Raw genomic sequence first — 12,360 nt, forward strand, 5'->3', positions numbered from 1 at the left:
TGGCATTGTCTGAGCTGTAAGCTAGGGGGATTGTGTGTGGTGAGCAACGTCAGCACCATCAACTGCTGCTGCCTGGTGAACTAGAGAAACCGTGGGTGGTTGTACCTCACTCCAGCAGTTCCGATACAAACTTGATTCCCACACTTTCATCTTAGCACCATTTTGTTGCTTTTTCTGTAATGGACGTTGCTAAATTTATAACTCTTTGCTGTGCAAATCTGACTTTGCTGTATTTAGTGTAGCCTGGGATGGGAATGCAGCATTATTAAACTGTACTGCAAAAAAATAAAACAGGGTAAAATACTGGGCAGCTGCTTGTCAGGCAAAAGCTGGGCAAACTCAAAGGGACCATGGTAAAATTTTTGCCTGAATTGCCAGCTCTTTTTGTGAGAGCTTAGTACGAAGACTAGCATTTTTGAAGTGCTGTTTTACTGTTACTTTTGTCTTGGGATAGTCTTGGTAGTAGAGATGGGGATTGCAGTGTTCAAAATGACAGGAACAAATGTGTCCACCATCTTTTGTGGCTAATGAGATTTTTATGTGGATTAAGTAGAAGCACACAAGCAGTGGAGGACAAGAAAATGAATTGATGTAACACTGATATTCATTGAAGGATGGAAAGAGAATGGAGCATTGATTTAGAGAGTTTTCCACATCATGTTTTTTCTCGCTATCATACATTACAAGTCTCATTGAGGAAAAGGAGAGTTATGTATGCCGTAGAAGAATGTTGATGGCCTTAAGAATATGAGATTTAGGGGGTGTAGTGGAAATGCTAAGTCATGGTTTGAAGTGATTGAGCACCTGGAGGGAAGGCAGGGCCAACCCACTGGAGCTCAGGTGCATGCACTCAGTGGACTTGATTAACTGCAAGCTGTGAAGCCAGGATCCACCCCTTCTCAGACCTCATTTAAGGGTTGGCAGTGGAGGTGAGGGTTTTTCATTGGAGATCCCTGCCTACCTGAGGCCTTCTGGGCGTAAGTAGAGTTTCTTCCTTTGTTTCTGCATCTATGGCTTATGCATTTGGGTTTGTCCCAGGCTGCAACCTGGGGTTTTGCTAGTCTGCTATCACTGCTGTGCTTTCCATCATGTTATAGCATTATCGGGGGCTGGGGTGGGGCTCTCTGATAAAAGACTATGGATTGAGGGGGAGGAGCAGTAGGAATGCTGGTGACCAATTTAAGGAGATTTCCCATTTGTTCTCCTTTTCTCTGTTCCTGTCTACTACATTTTCATGGAATCCATATGGTATTCCATACTTTTAACAAAATTGATATGATATACCTGAGAGGATTTTGGACTTCATTGTCCCTTTAGTTTCTTCTGATGAGAAGATATTTCAGTTCTCCACATGACAATATTTTTTCTTATTAAAAAGCAAATGCTAGTTTGGACCATTCTTGTTTTTTTCCAATTCAGGAAAAGAGATTGGGGAGAGCATGGAAAGTTGACTTATTAGTCCTTTTTTTTTTGTTGTTGTTGAAATAAGCACTGGTTTTCAGAGTAATGAGTATTACTCTTTTCAGGGGTGTTACAGGAACCCAGTCCTTCCTGAACTTGTCTGTATAGCTTCTGACACGTTTGCCATGTGGAACTTTGCTCTTTTTGTTCAGATGGATTCTTGAGCCACTCTTCCATACCTATCAGGATATAGCTTCCTAGCTCTTCTGTAGCATGTGCATACAGGAAGAAACACTTCTCATCAGGGTAGCTGTTTACATCCAAGATAAAAGAAAACATCTTGCTCTGTCCTTTTCATCGTTCTTCCTCTTTGTTCTTTGGTCTCAACTTAGCTGCAAGTTAGAAACACTGCAAAGCTGTACTTGGCGAAGATGAAGAGAGTAGCACCTAATGATCAAATGCTAGGTGTTCAGAGCCACGCTTGTAGATAGGCTTCTGACCAGGCTGCCTGAGACCTTCATGGAAAGCTGGTCTGGCTAAGAGGGTAAGGGTTTAGCATCAGTCATGCTGTCCTTTGAACGTGATAAAGTCTTCAGCCATTTCCCTAGGGCACTAATGCAAAAGATTATAAAGCAGCTCTATAATTTTTGTCTATTCAGAATTTAAACTACTATCAATCATCTCAAGTTTTTAGTGTCAAATAAGATAATGTAGCCAACTATATTATTAGAAAGAGATGTGTTTCTGAAGCAGTGAATGTCTGTGGGTGTGTCTGAATAGCGCTTAACTAGATACGCAGTCTCTCCTCAACAGTGCTATTTAAAAAGAGCTTCTGCTTGTGGAGGTGGACTCTGACTCAGGGAAGCCATGCTGAGGGATGTGGCCATCTACTACTTCCTTTGTAGCTTGAATGTTTGGTAGGGAGGCTGATAAAAAAGAAGGATATAACATCACACAGTCTGAAAGTAACTTTTCTATTGCCTTTACATAAAATAGCTCTGGGGCTGAAGAAACTTGGTTGAGAGGTGGTCTGGAAATGATCTGATTTGCTCTATCTGATGGTCACTCCCTCTTTTGTTTTGTACTCTTTAAAGAGGAGTTTTTGTGCTGGTGTAGATGCTGGAATGACTGATTTAGATGTGGATAGCTTGGTGCATATAAGCAGCAATAGCCTGGACAGCTGGAAAGCAAGCATAGTGCCGCAACTCTATTGTAATCCTTGATAGAGGCTTTCCTGAGTTGGAGAATTAATGAGTTGGAGTTCTGGTCCCTCTGTGGAAGCCAGGGAAGAGATGTGAGAGTAGAAATAAAAGGAAGGAGGGAAGGCACGTTGTGCTGAGGAGGTACTTTGGGGAGAAAGAGAACCGGGGAAAGCTGTGGCCCACAGATAACCTAAAATAGAACTGGGACACCCCTCAGATGCCACAGCGGTGGGTGGCCCGTACCATACAGGAACACCTACGGCAGCCTGCAAAGGACTTAGGCTGGAGCAGAGGAAAGAAGCAAAAAAGAAGGAAGCAGAGGAAGGAAGGGATGGGGGGGGAGGAAAATCAAGGAGCAGCAGTAAGAAATCACCACATAGTGCCCCAACCTCTTGCACCGCCCATTGCTTCACCCAAGGAACCGATGAGACTGAGTGCAAAATATGGCCAAAAACAGGACAAATTAGCTGGGATGAGGTGGCAGGTGATATGTTAGACCGAAGTTGAGCCTGGGGGACTGGAAAGAAGTAGTGTACCTAAGTGTTTAATTATTTATCATCTTTGTTTTTGCAGTGTCTCCTTCAGTAAATAAAAGTTTATGTTAATTGGCAATAAATCAAATTAAGTGAAATTCCCAAAGTTAAGACTGTTTTGCCCATGACACTTTAGAACTTACTCTTGCAAAAAACTGTTGTATCTCCCTCACAGTTATTTATAATCCCTTTCATCTGATGATTTGCCTTAATTTTAATAAGCAATAAGGTAGATTTTTCATTTTCAGAAGGCTATAACATTATGCCTCCCTAGAAAGTTGTAGAGGCTCCAAGCATGCTCTGTTGTGGTTCTCTTTTTTTCTTTATTAGCCCAGTGCAATCAAAACAAGCCTACAAAGCTAATGTTGGGAAAGAGCTGAGTAAAAAGTTTATTGGCTTCCTTCATACTGGTGTTTCTTAACCAAATAAAATCTTGACTTGTTTGTCCATGAACTCTCATAATGCCTTTGTACAAGAGTGTTCAGAGGACAAAAAGGAGGGCTCATCATTTCCTGTACTGGCAAGTGACTTTAAGATAGTGACTGCACTCATCATGCATTATAGAATAATGAGAAGAGATACTTGTATTGATCTCTTAACAGAGAAGCCACGACAAGCCATAAAAATGATGTATGGATTGTTTCACGTCACTGAAATGCAGCCATCTCAGGTGCAGGGCCTGCTAGCTACTAATGCATGCAGAGGTTTGGGGGTAATGAAGGATACTGAGGAAGTGACAAGTGGCCGTGTCACTGTGCTCTGATCTCCATGCTGGGTTTTTCCATATGGCATTGAACACTCCTTACCCAGGGTTTTCAATCACATTTGAATTGCGCTCAGGGCGAGGCCTGGCTTACTTACAAGAAGAAGGATGAAGGGAAGAGTATGCAGATGGTTGGTACTTTCAGTTTTATTCCCTTCCACCAGCAGGGAGTGAAGAGATATCAGTCTTACGTGCAAATTTACTTGGTTGCTTTGAGGCTTTTGTTTTAGTATTGTAAAATTCTTCACGTGGGTTCAATTCTTCTCGCTGCCCTTGCACTCAGTAGCCAAACTCCTGCTCTAGAGAAAACAGTGACTGGTGGTACCTTAGAAAAAGCTCCTTTGTTTTCTTCTGGAGTTTTTGTTTTTCTTTTTAAAAGCTCTGAATAGACAGATTCATTTCCAGCTATTATAGTAATAATGACCTTTGCACTAGAAAAATAATGATGGCCATAACGGTCTCCAGCCAGGCTATTGTGGGACCCCCAGTGCTGGAGGCCAGGCATCTGGCCCAAAAATTACATGTCAAAATATAATTGGCTTCAGCAACAAAGAGAGGGAGCAGAAGGAAGAAAGGGGAAGTCAGCAGGTCGAATAGTGAGGTTGCAGGTGTTTGTGTCTAAATGGCCTCCCAATGTACCATTTTGCTCCTATAATGGCACAGGATTAGGAGAGGAGAATAACTGAAGTCTTATCAAATGTGCAAGTGAACAGCATAGCCCATCCACCTCCTGTCCCCTCCTTCAGACTAAATTTTAAAGGACTTTAAGGATTTGGAAAACCAGATTTAGCAGCTGGAAATCATTCTCTCCCTCCCCTCGTTCTCCATCCTCTTTTCCATTGCCCCCTCCATTTCCTATTTCTGTTCCATTCAGTAATTAACCTTCAGAATAATCTTCTTCCAGAACTGGCTAAGCTGTTCTTCTGTTTCCCTATTGTTGTATCCTTAAGACATAAGCAAGACCAAATGTTGTGAATTACTGATGGGTTCTATAATCTGGAAGGCAGATGAGCTTAACAGGGGGAAGGAGTAACGGAGGGGAAGAGGGTGAAGTTTCTTCTGCTGGTAGGGAGGAGAAGTTGGGCTTTGGGATTTTTTTGGTTACATCTAGTGTTGCTCTTTTTAGGTGGTTGTCCTCTTGGGCTCTGCAGAATGAGAGCCAAATGTGTTGTTGCCTTTTGAAAGTCAGAAGCATCACAATCAGTGTAAGCAGAGGAAGGCTGTTTTCCTCCCCCCCTCACTTTCTCATCCTATATATTGGAAACTGTTATTTTTTTTCCATCAGTGTTCATGTTTTATTCTCTACTGTTCATTGCACTCTCTTTTTTTGCTATCAGTTGCTCCCAGTTGTCATCAGTCCACTCAATTTCTAAGAAGGTAAGCCCTTGGCAGGCAGTGTGTTATAAAACAAGGTCTCTCTCCTTACCTTTCTGTTCAGTAACTTATCTGGGTGCAGGCTATGATTTTACACTAGATTTTGCACTAATTTGTTCATTTTTGTCAGTTGTTAGATGAGTAGTTTGTGTGACTGAATTTTTAGCCCCTGGTTTATTTGAGAATTACTTTTTTCTGAGTATCTGTTCCTAATTTTCCGTGTCATTTGATGGATCATGGATGCCACATGACATTATTCTTGTTCCTAGATCAGTGAATCAGAGTTTGCTACAAGTTACATCCTTTAGCCTGTTGACAAGCTATCTATGAATATTTATAAGTATTCAGTGACTCTGATATTCACATAGCACAGAGGGCTGTTCAAAATATATGCAAGGACACTTCTGAATAGTATGTGTACATTGAGATATAACTGGGATCAGAATGTGCACGAATATTTTAGCATTATCTGCTTTTCTATCTCTGAACAAGCATCTTTATCCTTTCTTTCTTTGAATATGATTTTCTTGCAGCTTATTGGAGAGAAAAAAATGATCCTAAGCCTGTCTTAGAAATGAAGCACCCAACTTTGCTCCTTCTCACTGAGTCATTTGGTTCTTGTCTCCATTCAGTGAGGTTTTTCTCTTGAGGTGGGTAGGGTGGCTGTGTTGATTGGTGATGGAGAAGTCAAAAAGACAGCAAGAATGTGCATAAATATTATTTGGGAACAGCTGTCTTGCTGACCCTAGTAACAGTGTTCACATTGCCTCAATTTGATCTGTAGGCAAAAATACTGAGCTGGTACAATGTGTTGCAGTACTTCCTTGCGTAAATGAATAGAAAATCATGTAGCCAGAAGTCCTCATGTTGATGAGCTTGCTCAGCTGTCTGTGGGCTGAGTCACAGTTGTGTACAGGCTAGGATCTCAGCTTGCTGATACGGGTCTATAGCCCACATAGCTGATATTCCTTCTCCAAAGAATTTTGACTCTAATATGTTACTCCTTTCTGCTTTGGGCTATTGACTTCAATAATTTTAGATCAGCCTCCACTGAAAATAAGATTTTGAAGTAAAATAAATACAGGAGTTGCTTCAGTGTTTTCTGGGATGTGAGCCTTTGCTTTTTGGTATTTTTTTTTATTCTGCTTAAAAATATTAATGAAGCATTGCATGAAACATTCATCTTTACGGAGCAATATCAATGTTTGCATCTTTTCTGTGCAGCAGCTAATACCAGAATTCACTTAATTAAAAATGAAATGGTGAATTATAATGGCAGGGCAGGAGAAGGCTCGAGTTGGAAGCCTACCGAGTATTGGATTTTCAGTTGAGTTGAGTGATGCTTGTAGCTTTGCCACTAAGTTCTACGATTCTGTGTTTAAAAAGTTGTGAGAAATTTAATGGAAGCACCTTGAAACTCCCTGGAGCAAAACAGACTTCAGCTTTCTGTGTGTGCAGTGACCTAGCACTGTGGATCCTTGGCCTATAACGGCATGTACCTTGAAGAACTAGATGGTTAGTAAAGATGAAGAAAAGGATCTTGCAAAGCACTTGTTTTTGCTGCATGCAAAATAACCCTGGGAAATAAGCCCCCTTCACATTATAGAGCCAATTCAGGACTAATTTATTATGTTTACTTTTAATGGCTCCCTTCTGACAGCTAATACAAGTATTCCACGTAATCCTTAAGATCTGTCTGATATTCTCACAGCCAAATATGAGAGCAGTGGTATTTTCTAGTTCCCCAAGTGATCATCTTCTGATGTGCTCATCTTAAATGAGAATGTGAGTTCTTTGGGGCAGGAAGCTATATTTTTGTTTCAAGCACACCCATAACTGCTTAAAATAACCCTGTTCTTACTGTCAGCTGAAAAGTTGGTCCTTTCTGATCCAAGAGGCTGTCGCTGCAAGGAACTAGATATGCTTTTTCTTGGTATCTGATGAAGACTTTTGTCATTTCTGAACTAAATTTTCAAGAGAGATGGCAAGGAAAACCCACGCAATTACAGGGTGGAACTACTGCCAAGGAGCTGCAGTCCAAGACTGCAGGTTGTGATTAACAGCTCTATGGCCAGGTGGAGGATGGTCAGGAGTAGTGTGCCCTAGGGCACTGTCTTGGAACTCTTCTATGAAGAAAGGTTGAGAGAGCTGGGCTTGTTCACCTTGGAAAAGAGAAGGCTCAAGGGAGACCTCGCTGTGGTCTTCTAGTACTTGTGAGGACACTGTGAAAATTAGCCTCCTTCCTGTTTATGTAATCTGGTAGTGACAGAACAACGGGGAATGGCTAATCTAAATGGCAATTTAGATTAATTATTAGGAGGAAATTCTTTAATCAGAGGGTGATGAGACTGCCGCAGGCTGCCCAGAGAAACTGTGGATGTGCCATCTCTGGAGGCATCCAGGGCCAAATTTGGTGGGGCACTGAAGTCTGATCTGGTAGGTGGGCTCTGCTCATAAGGAGGTTGGAAGGGACCTAATTCCAAACTAAGCCATTTGATAATTCTCTGCTACGATCCTGTTTGCTCATTTCTTAATTTTGTTTCTTTTCTTTTATAGGTAAGTCTTAGGGCTTTTTAATCATCTCCTGATTGTCCTGAAAGTAATGGTAAGTTACTTAATTTGATTTAAATATTTTTACATAAGTATTCTTTCATATATACTTTCACTAAGTAATTTGGATTGATGACAAAAATGCTATGGTGTGTAATGAAGATATTGAAGGGAAAAGATAAATAGATATGCACTTCTTCTGAGTCCTAGTCATTGTTAAATATCTTGATGCTATTTGAGAGTAGCTGTGGTAAATACCAGTATTTCACTGTAACTGATGATCATTAATAGTTACAAAATATCACAGCATCGTGTAATCCAAATATATAGCCAACACTGCTTCTATGTTGAGCATGGGAAACAGCAACCAATGTGTGTACTGGAGTTGGTTATATCCAGGAACCTTAAGATCTTGCTGAGTGTTGTATTAAGAAGACCTTCGTACTGCAAAGCCTTCCTTTCTAGTTGTGTTGGAATGGATGTTGTGCAACGATAGAACTTTCTTGAGTGACAAGGAAGGCTAGTATATTCTTATGGGATAGGACATTAGCAGAGTCCATCGGTTTCCAAAGGAAGTTTTCTGTGTTTATCAGAAACTTACTGCGTTCTATGACACTCGACCTTTACTGTAATGTGACAGCTGAGTTCTGTTGAAGTTCTGGAAAGTCAGAGTAAAAACATCCATACTAAAATGCAGTCTGGAAGAGGCTGCTAGCATGTATCCTGCTCAGATCAACCTATTGACTCAAAGTGGGTGGTGCGATTTAGGGGAATGGGCATCTCAGCCAGTGTCAAGATATGTGGTCTACTGAGCTGAGTAGACAAGCTGTTTCCTTAGAAGGAACTTCTGATTCATATCTTAAGCTTTGTTCAGTCTAAAGTACCCAGAGTGGCACACTTCCAGAATTGCTTGCTGTTTTTTTTTCAGTAAAAGTCTTCATTTCACAGGTAAACCTTATGGCTCTGCCTCACACTATCTGCCTAACGTGATAAAATGAGTAAATGAAATGTCTCAAATGTTGATACTGTGCTTGGATTAAATGAAGAAAACTAAGTTGGTTAAGTCTGTACAATTAAGAGATTACTTTTGATGGTCAGCTGCTATACTTGAGCTCCTTCCATTCTTGCTAACAATTTTACATGCACTGGTTGCAATGGTTTTTCCGAAAGTCAATGTGGAATTAATTTAAACAGCAAATAGTTAATTGGCATGTTGGCAGTGGGAAGATGCTTATAGTCCAGATGTGGTCTGTCAGTATCACTACAGCTTTGTACTTGAAGAATATCTCTCTTACTCAGGTATACAGTTTATTTAGTGGTTGAGGAGGGTAGAAGGACACTAGAGTTATCCAGGTCCTGAGCAAAAATGTGCTGAGGATTTGATTACTGTTGCTGTGGAGCAGCAGGTAGTCCATGGATTCTGGGTTAGAGCTGGTGCTGAAGTCGACAGCAGAGCTTTCTCTTTTTTTTTTACTCTTGTCTGTCTGCAGTGTGCCATGGTCCGTGATCCTCAGTCACACAGAAAGGAGTAAGCAAAACTGTGCAAAGTTTGTCATCTATCCTAGTATTTCAAGCTCCATTAGAATCAGAAAGGTTAGACACATTGTTTTCAATATGGCACAGGACAAAACTATGCTGTGTGACTACAAAGAGGGAGTAAATCAAAGTGCCTAAAATGACATTAAAGAGTAGGGACAAAACTCTCAAAAGCACCTCAGCTGCTCACGAGCTTGTCTTCCTGAAAAATCAAAGGAGTTGGGGATCTGAGTTCTTTTAAAAAGTGGAACTTGTTTTTGAAAGCTACTTTTGAAGACACATGCTTTGTATTTGCAAACTTGTTTGTTCCACATCTAGGGAACGCGCTTATTAAAATCAGTTACCATGATGTTCAGGGTACTGTGGTTTCTTAACACAGTGTCCTCTGATCAAGAGAAAAGCTTTTCAGCAACTGGTGCAGGGTAATCACCATATGGCGGAGTGTTGTGGGATGGTTTATTATGGTGTAGGATAAAGTGGAAACCTGTAGATTATGTGGTCTGTCTCTCATTCCTTGTGAAGTTCATCTTAAGACTGTGCAATGCGTTAGTGACTTTCCACTAATGCTGAAGTTGGACATCCCTCTGTGATCTCACTGTGCTGAAAAGCTCATGCTGCTTTGTTTCTTTTTTAAACTCCTGGTTTAAGTGTATTCATGGTCAGTAAACATCCATATGTTCTAATGTCAACATGATCTCTTAGTTTAAAGAGCTCTTTTTCTTCTCTGGTGCTTACCCATCTGATGAATTTACAGCCTGTAATCACACAGCCTTATATCTCTTGCTGTCTTTTCTATCCCGTCTTCCTACACATTCAGACAGGGAATGGAAGGAAGAGTTTCCAAAATGATCTGCTGGGCTGATGTAGCACCATCTTGATGGGAGCCGCGATGCAGCTGAACAAACTTTCACCTCAAACAGCCTAATGTATTGACTTCATACGGGAGAACAGGGCTATAAAAATTGCAACCCTGTGTTGCTTCAACAGTGCTCAAGCAGTGAAGATGGATATCAGCCTAAGCAATATAAAGGACTCCAAATCTGCTTAGTGGCATCTGATGGCATATTTAGTGTTAGTACTCAGATGGGCTTCACTACAATGTTTTTTGAACACATCTGCTAGTCTGTGAGCTTTCTTTATTAATGAATCACAAAGAGGCACTGGGAATGAATGTATAGTTACAAGTGATTGGTCTGCAAATATATATTTTTTTTCTCCTTGGCTTTTAAATTACCTGCTTAGTATTTTAGGGATTGCAACTTAGTGGGAGTGATATGCCTAAAGGCTGTCTGAGCGTCTGGAATTCTCCTTCATAAAGCAATTCTCTGGTCAAGCTTTCAGGTGCATTTTATATGGGAGAGTTCTGTTGATGCCTATTCAGAGGCTGTCATGTGCTTTATGACTATATATTGGTGCCTGATATGAAGACAGAGTCCAAAGAATTTGCAAAACATGGCACCTTGCTGTGTCTTTAAAGAGCTCGTGAATCTTCATCATTGATATTCTAACCTGTCTTGTATCTTTTAAATAAATTTTTCTAAACAGTTCTTAGGCAAGGTTTGAGTTAGGACTGTGGGTTTTACTGAATTTCCATTTTCACTGTTGTACTTCTCTACTTTTGAGGATATCATTGTGTTGTGCATAGCTGGTTGTATTCCCAAGACTCAAGGAAACTATTTCCTGGCTGTCAGGATGAACAAATGGCTCCTGTAATACCTTCGATCATTTTCTTATTTACAGACAATTTTATTTGTTTTACACTACCTGAATTGCCTTTGTAGGTCTTCCAAATGACACCAGCATTCAAACACATCTCTAGTATTCGTCTGTTCTGTTTAGGTCCCTGTTGCTTGCTCCTTATGTTCTTTTCTATGAAATTTGTATGAGCCTATATAGGCGTGACTTCACAAACAGAAAAATAATTTTCAGAACTGATTTTGTGGGGAAGTGGTAGTCCTGAAACAGGAATAGCATGACTGTAGTAATAAGCCAAATGCTGCTGTGCGGAACTTTACCCCTCACAGAGTTGTCCTTATGGGAGACACCAGAACACATGGTGGCTAGTTTAGTTAAGAGCAGAGGTAAAGATGCGATGTTAGCTATTCGTGCCAAGTATTTCTCAGAAGAGTAGATTAGGCAGTTGATGCTCAGTGTGTGATATAGATTTACTACGATTAATTTGTGAAGTCTTTTGCCAGACATCGCTGATGCCTGCTAAGCTGTTTCTTGCAGAAGCCAGGTGGGCAGTTGGCAAGAGCTGCTCATTAGCAGCAGGAAATGCCAGTTCAGATTGTGTTGCATACAAGCTACCAACCACCTCAGTGACAAAAGAGCAGTGCTGCTGTTTGCATAGAGGTCCATGGTTCCATGGGCCTCAGGTCTCCATGCTATTTCAGTGCTCCTTGAGTGGTAAGATCTTGCTAAGGAAAAAGCATCAGTGAGCATGGCTGAAGATTCATCCTGATGTTTTGTCTAAAGAGTGCAAAAAAAAAAAAAAAGAGTGCAGAATAGTACAAGAGTGCAGAAAATGACCTAAAGGTTTTGCTGACAAATTATTACAGCTTTCTCACAACTAAGGTAATGTAAGGTTGTTGGAAATATCCAAACAATTTTTGTCAGGACGATATCTCTGATAAAAGCAGATTTTATTCGTGATTGCAATGGCGGGCATCCCGCAAGCAGGAGCGCCCCTAAGGACACAGTGACAGCTTTTTGTACCTTGTATCCCCTTTTGCCCATCCCCTGCCCCGTTTCCCTGTTGGCTGGGTACACCACGTTCACAATCTTATCAAAGTTTGCGTTTGTTAATTGGTGTGTTATCTGCTGTCAGTCAGCAGCCATCCTGTTGTTTCCAAGATGTCTCGGTGCTCTTCTTGTCGTATTGATACGGTGATTTTCTTCAAAGTCTTCATTAAATGAAGAGCACCGTGGGCAGGTGCATGATGCCAGGCCTTCTGATGTCTCTTCTGGAGCTTCCTTGGGCATGCCATCACTTGTTATC

At 40.9% G+C, this 12,360-nt stretch overlaps 1 protein-coding gene and 1 long non-coding RNA gene across 2 annotated transcripts in view; both read left to right on the plus strand.

The window, feature by feature from the left end:
* LOC125689536 (limbic system associated membrane protein) overlaps window positions 1–12,360 on the plus strand; it is a 957,706-nt gene that overhangs the window by 298,836 nt on the left and 646,510 nt on the right. The gene's annotated exons all lie outside the window — the stretch shown is intronic.
* LOC125689541 (uncharacterized) lies at window positions 905–11,282 on the plus strand. The gene is made up of 3 exons (XR_007375331.1): window positions 905–977; window positions 7,830–7,878; window positions 10,177–11,282. It is a non-coding gene; the product is annotated as an uncharacterized LOC125689541 (long non-coding RNA).

Source organism: Lagopus muta, chromosome 1, assembly GCF_023343835.1.
Source record: "Lagopus muta isolate bLagMut1 chromosome 1, bLagMut1 primary, whole genome shotgun sequence".
Lineage (NCBI taxonomy): Eukaryota > Metazoa > Chordata > Aves > Galliformes > Phasianidae > Lagopus > Lagopus muta.